The following is a 7,529-nucleotide window of genomic DNA, read 5'->3' as shown; positions in this document are numbered from 1 at the left end:
ATTGAACTTTAAGTTTTCTAAACAAAAGTACTATTCATTTTGATATTTTTCATGTGTGTGTATGTGTGTGTATGTACTTGTGAGTATGAGTACATGTGTAGATGCATGTGGAGGTATAAAGTCAGATGTCTTTCTCAATTGCTTTCCATCTATTTTTTAGAAATTTTAAACTATGTTTATTTGCTTACTTATTCTGCATTTATGTATGTGTACCTGTGGTGTATCTGTGAATACATGTGTGTGCATATACGGGTATATGGGGGTTATGTCTGTGACCATGCACACACACACACACACACACACACACACACACACACACACACCCCACAATGACATTCAGAAAATGTTTCTCTTCTTCTACCATTTGTTTCTTGGGGGTGGAGTTTTGGTAATCAGGTTTAGTGGCAAGTACTTTCATGCTCCAAGCCACCTCACTGGCCTTCCATCTTATTTTGGAGACAGAAACTCACTAAATCAAGAGCTCATCTAGTAAGCTACACTAGCCAGCAAATTCCAAGGACCCTCCAGTCTTTCCGTCAGTACTGCTGGGATTCGAGACTCAAGCCACTGCATTCAGCTTTTATGCAGCTACTGGGGATCAAATTTAAGTTATCATGTATGTATAGCAGATGGTACTTGAATACTGAGCTTTCCCCCCAGCCTTCTGTTAATGTAGATGTGTACATCTTATGTGTAAGCCAGACATACACCAAACATGTAAAGGAACCATTGTAGGTAGAACCTGAAACAGGTTCAGTATGGGACAGTAAGGATTGCAGATATATATATACCCCGGGCTGACCTCAAATCATTATGTATTTAAGGGTGATTTTGAGCTTCTGCTTGCCCCTGGAGCTCTCAGTGATGAAATTACAGGCATGTGCGCATACACCCAGGTCATAATGCGGTGCTGAGCACTGATCCTAGAGCTTGTGGTATGCTAGGCAAGCACTCTAAGGTAAGGCTATGTGCCAGTCCCTCAGCTTTCTTTGGAGTCTATCTTTCTTTATTCAAAGACACTTGACTAAAATCCTCACAAACTGAGCAAAACCCATGGTGTTGACCTCCCTTTGTGTCCCAGACAGTGCTCTGTATGCACCTAATTGTGAGAAGAATGGATTGTATTATGGTCCGTGAAGATTTCTCTTAGAAAAAAAAAACTGGATACTTCTTACAATCTCTAAAATTTCACCACTCAGGTTAGAGCTAAGATAAATTTAGTTTGGAAATATTTTGTAGAAATCATAAGTTTCTTGACTCCAGGAAAACCAGATTTCTTCATTTGACCATTTTAAAGACTATTTCATATTGCAGAACTTCTCTGCATGCATTTTCAGAAACATTATTTGCAAAATATAGTTTTAGGGACTAAGTATGCTGCCTTGTTGGTCATATATCGGCAATCTAGCACATGACAGTTATGCTGAAACAGTAACATAGCTTCTTTTAATACTTGGGAGAGAGTTGCTTTACTGGTGCTGGCTAGATAAGGGTCAATTTCTTTAGAGGCCATTTTTGAATCAGATTACACAGTTACCTCATATTATCAGAGTCCTGGAAAATGTCTCTTCTATTTTTTGTGCAATAAGTCAAATATTCCTATAACATCAGAGTTAAGAAATATGTGTCTCCTAAAGTCATTTCTGATCTTTCAGAAGAATCCGTGACTAGAAGTAGTATGAAATACTACTTTATCTGAATGTCGATAGTGAAAGTTTGTGTGGGCTTCATGCAGGATATCCTACAGCAGATCAAGCTTGCTAATCCAACATTCAACAGCCCTTCTGCAGTGAACCAGTGATGGTCCCAGTGACAAGGACACAGAAGAGGAGAGTGACTGTGTCTGGGGTCTCTGCCTGTGCACACCAGTGTCTCGATGCAGACAGATATGAGAATGCAAAGGACAGAACCAATGAAGTGAACATGCTGCTCAGGACACTGAGGGCTTCATAGTTTAGGGGCAGGATGGTGGGGACACAGTGAAGTCACATAGCTCTTGGGGTTTCTACCAACTTATCCACATCCTCATTGTTTTCTTTTTTCCTAATTTGTAGTTAGACATTGAGCTCTAGGAAGAGGGTTATCACAGGTTAGGCATATCTGTTCCTACCCAAGACCTTTTTTTAACACTTCAGGACACATATTGAGGTGTTGATAGACCTGTGGATTCATCTGACTCTTTTTGTGGATTTAGCTATCATTTTATATACAAAAGTGATTTGATGACACTGGACTCACAGGTCACAGTAACAGCTTAAAGACAAATGCAATAGACATTGCTGAAGGTTGGAATTAAACACGTGCCTTTACTCTCAGAACTGGCAGGCAGAGGCAAGCAGTTGTCTGTAACTTTTTAGCCCATCTTTGTCTACATAGAGAATTCTAGGCCAGCAAGAGTTTCTTTCAGAAACACACACACACACACACACACACACACACACACACACACACACACACACAAACACACGTAATGCTTAAAGCTAGACAACCGTGCCTGTTCTATACTCAGGATGTGCCCATCCTGGGGAGAGCCCAGATTCATTTTTCTTAACAAACAGGAGTAGCTTGTATGTAAGCTAGAGACAATGAGAAGCACGGGTTCTTAGCATCACTACAAACACAGACATAGACTCTTATCCTCCGTCAGCCTTGTAGTTTGCTCTGGAAATCACTCTTCCACTCTTCCTACTTGGGAAAAACCAGGAACTTGCTTATCAACACAAACTTTAAATGGCTAATCTTTCAAGAGCCCAACTTCCAACTTAAAAAAAAAAACCTACATAATTTACTTGAAAATAAGGATTTGTACCAAATAAATTTGTACTGAATTTTTGTCTAAATTGATTGAAATAAAGAGTCATAATGTCAACGGGGTAGAAATATTAAAATGTAAATTGTAAAATGTAAATGGTAAAAACCACATGAAACTCAAGAAGAAGGAAGACCATAGTGCGGATACTTCTATCCATCTTAGAAGAAGGGAACAAAATACCCATGGAAGGAGTTACAGAGACAAAGTGTGGAGTAGAGACTGAAAAAATGACCATCTAGAGACTGAGTCACCTGAGAATCCATCCCATTTACAATCACCAAACCCAGGCACTGTTGTGGATACCAACAAGTGCTTGCTGACAGGAGCCTGATATAGCTCTCTCCTGAGAGGCTCTGCCTGTGCCTTACAAATACAGAGGTGGATGCTCACAGCCATCCATTCGACTGAGCATAGGATTCTCCAATGAAGGAGCTAGAGAAAGTACTCAAGGAGCTGAAGGAGTTTGCAGCCCCATAGGAGGAACAACAGTATGAACTAGCCAGTACACCCACAGCTCCCTGGGACTAAACCACCAATCAAAGAAAATACATGGTGGGACACATGGCTCTAGCTGCAAATGTAGCAGAGGATGGCCTAGTCAATCAATTGGAGACCCCTGGTTCTGTAAAGGCTCTATGCCACAGTGGGGAATGCCACAGCCAGGAATTGGGAGTGGGTGGGTTGCTTAGAAGGGGGAGGGGGAGGGGCATAGGGGATATGGGGAGGGTGTTTTTCGGAGGGGAAACCAGGAAAGGGGATAATATTTGAAATGTAAATAAAGAAAATATTCAATAAATAAAAAAATATAAATTGTAATTTTAGCTTTCAAAATGATAGTAAATTGAAGTTTTTGAGACACACACATACACACACACACACACACACACACACAGAGAGAGAGAGAGAGAGAGAGAGACAGTGACAGAGCTTGAGCAAGTGAGCATGTTGACTAAGACCATGTTGAGTAAACATGCATATGTTGTGTGCTTCTAATATTATGATGGTTATGCTCTTATTATGCCTCTAGTGTTAAAGTTGAAGGTTTAGGTTATACATCTTGTATGTTAATCAGTTTATTCAAATTATATGCGATTAAGTATCTAAATTTATATTTTCAAGTCCTAAGTTGAGTGCAGCGAATCATGCTTGTAACTAGTACATGGAAGGCTGAGGCTTAAAGCCTCCCCCCAAACTACTGGTGACACCCTATTTAGAACAAATGAAACAAAATCTCTGTCATTCAGATTGACCACATGAGTACTTGGAAGTGACTCTCATGGATTTAAAATAAGAAGACTATGTAGATAGTCTGTGTCACGGCACTGTTGAAAAACAGGGAAGATCATGCACGTGAAAATTGAGAAAGTACAAAACCCGTGGCTGGTGAGATGGCTTAGTGAGTTAGATAGAGTACTTGCCTTGCAAACCTATCAACCTGAATTCAATCCCTAGAGCTAGAATGAAAGTGAAAGGAGACAAGCAACTCTGTAGACTTGTCTTCTGACCCATCATAGCTCACATGTGCCCCATCATACATATACAAACACAATGATAATACTAAGAATAAAATTGAACAATAAGATAAAAGTCGAATAGTGTTCTAGACCCTCACTGCCCTCTCTCTCTCTCTCTCTCTCTCTCTCATACACACACATACACACACACACAAACACACACACACACACACACACACACACACACACACACGTGAACACAGTGACACACCGTTCCAATAGTTGCACCATGCTTTGACATCATGCTCTTCACCCAGGACAAGTGGCTCAGGACAATGTTGTCTGGAAACTTTGGAATCTGACCTCTCACTGCATGCTTACTTGCAAGCACTAACCCCAAGCAAACCTGTGACCCACGGCTCTGGTGAACAGATTTCTGAGCTACTCTCAGGCATAGCTGCTGACAGTCAATGGACGCTTCCAACCTCATTAATTATGTGTTCAAAAATTACAGCATTTGGCCTAAAACGAACTGCTAATTATGCCCAGATCCTAATCTTAATTTTCCAATTTATTATAATTTCTTCATCATGCCCTAACCGTCTGAGTAAGCAGCTTATCTCCTAATATCTTCACTTGACTAGCAGATGTTCTCCTCACTGAACAGATGTTGGCACTTCTAGGAAGGTCTGCAGAGACAAAATGATAATTAACTTCATCATGTGGAAAGTTTTAGACAGAAATGTCCTGTCCTGTGTCCAAGCCACCTCCTCCCAACCCACTCCCTTCAAAGAGTAAATAAAAGGTAGCTGAGTGTTGGCTCTTTCATACCCTCTCTCTTTTTCTCTCTATCCCTTTCTCTTTCTTTTAAAAACATTATTTTTTAAATTAGTTTAAGCTGAGAATTCAATTTGCCTTTAAAATTATGTTAGGGAATTAGACTGAAATTATTCTTCTTTAAAGCTAATGGTCAACAAGTAGCAACTGAGAATGCAGACTACCACATGTAAGTGCAGTAGACATACCTATACTATAGGGAATGCAACATACATATATGCCATATACCATAGGAAACACAGCACAATAGCTTGTTTTATACCCCATATATTAGGTCAGTTTGTATAGGTAGCTGGAAATGAAGGAAGTTTGTATGAATTCTGAGTGTTGCCATCCACATAACCTTTCTGAAGCAGTCTCACTCCTGCATAGATACAATACAGCTAAACTCAAGTGACTAACTTAAAAACACAAGTTAATCCTTGGCAGAGCTGCAGAGGAAAATGTGCTTACATTTGTTCAAGTTGTTATTTAGAAATTAATTGAAATGATTATTCACTTAACATGATGTTGTTTTTACAGTCTCTGGGACAATTCTCAAGACATGGTTCCAACATATTTTTCCTCAGACAAATACCTTTTGTGCAGTTAATTACAGCCTCATTCAGAATTGCTGTTAAAATTACAGTTGCTGCTTCTGGCAAGAGAGCTATCTGGGTTCAAAATCCCACTCCTTCATCTACCAGCTATGTGATCTTAGTCAAAAGGCCCAACTTCTCCTTGCTTCTACCATCTCGTTTCTAAATAAGAGCTCCATCAGAGGTCTGTGCTGTACAAAGTTAATGTACTTACAATGTGTGGCTAACAAGCTCTTCAGCTTTCAGTGACTGTAATAAAATGCCTGAGACAGTCAAATGAAATAAAGAAAAGGTTTAATTTCACTCACAGTGTTGGAGGTTTCAGTGTGTAGTCTGTAGCCATATTGCCTTTAGAGATGTCTTCATGGTGGATATGTGTGACAGAGGTTAAGGAGGGTGAGAGCAAGATTAGAAAAGAGCATATGTGAGAAAGACACTGGTATTTATATTCCATCAAGGGCATGTCATGCCATAGCCCGAAGAATCCCCGGGAGCCCCCATCTCTTAAACGTCTTACCATTTATGATACGTTTCCAAGCTTGCGATGAAGTCATTGGGAAGCACTGAATATGAAATTGTGCTCACATAAACACTCAAAATTATTATCCTTGCTTTATCAATTGTTAAAGCACATTTTGTAAGAGTTTACAGTGTGACTTTTCCTTTAAGTACATAAGACTAAACATAATGGATGCTGGGGGAGGGGGAGATTTGGACATATGATAGAATCTGGATATATACTGGCAAAACCATGAAATTTCAATTTTGTTTGTTTGGAGAGCATTTTTAAAAATTGCTTCTGAGTGTTGTTTTTCATATTCTTCATAAGCCAGAATCTAGCATTGGCTTTAGTGTTCATGCTCTAGAAAAACTAAGATGTTTCACCTACAGCGAAGTTAGTAAACTCTAGAACCAAGGGGTATTGTGAATAAGGCAAACAACTGGATGGTGGTACATTCCTATAAACCTAGCACTTGGGAGGTTGCCATTGGAGGATAAGACCTTGTCTCAAAAATATAATCTGTAAATAGCCACAGTGCTGGTGATATCAGTGATGTAGCTCTGGATTTAATATATCCAATTTCTAGGAAACTTGGAGAAAAGTACATTATGTGAATTTCTTAAACATTTTACCATGAAACAGAATTAAAAGAAAAGGAAAAAGCACATTTTTTTTTAACAACCAGTCTCTTCAGAGGTGGGGCAAGAGATGAATGATAATCTTGATTAAAACTTACCTTTTGGATCATTTTCCAATGCTAGGTGTTTCACTCCTTTTCTCTGATGATGACTTCTTTCTGTAGCCTGGAACTAATGAGGCTTTGGCTTCAGCCTTCCCAATGCTAGGACTACAGATGGAGGTAGGTATCTGACTATGAATCCTGAACTGAAATATGGGGAAATTGTAAGATTAAACATCACCAGCCATACAATAACAAGTGAAACATTTCATTATACTCTGATATTTGAGTTTTGAAAATGTACACACTTTGAAGTTAGGTCTTAGAAATGTAGGCAAACTTTCTGAAGAGGTGGTTATCAAGAGAATGAAGATAGAAGGGACCAATCAAGAGACTTGAACTTCATTCTAAAAGCAATGGAAGAGATTATCTGAAGTCCTTCAGGTCTGTTAGATGTCAACCCAACAATGGCACAGGGAGCATTAGATTGAAACATACTGATGACAGTGGAGGAAAAAGTGGTTAGGGAACCAGCCAGTGGTTCTGTTGAGACATGGGGAGTCTCAATGTTTGTGAGAGTACAAAACAAAGGATAAAAGCAGACACAGGTCTCTGAAAGAGAAGAAAGATACAGATTCAAGAGTAAAGAAGGAGGCACTTCCAGAGA

Source organism: Mus musculus, chromosome 3, assembly GCF_000001635.26.
Source record: "Mus musculus strain C57BL/6J chromosome 3, GRCm38.p6 C57BL/6J".
Lineage (NCBI taxonomy): Eukaryota > Metazoa > Chordata > Mammalia > Rodentia > Muridae > Mus > Mus musculus.
Note: the sequence above shows the minus strand (reverse complement) of the source record.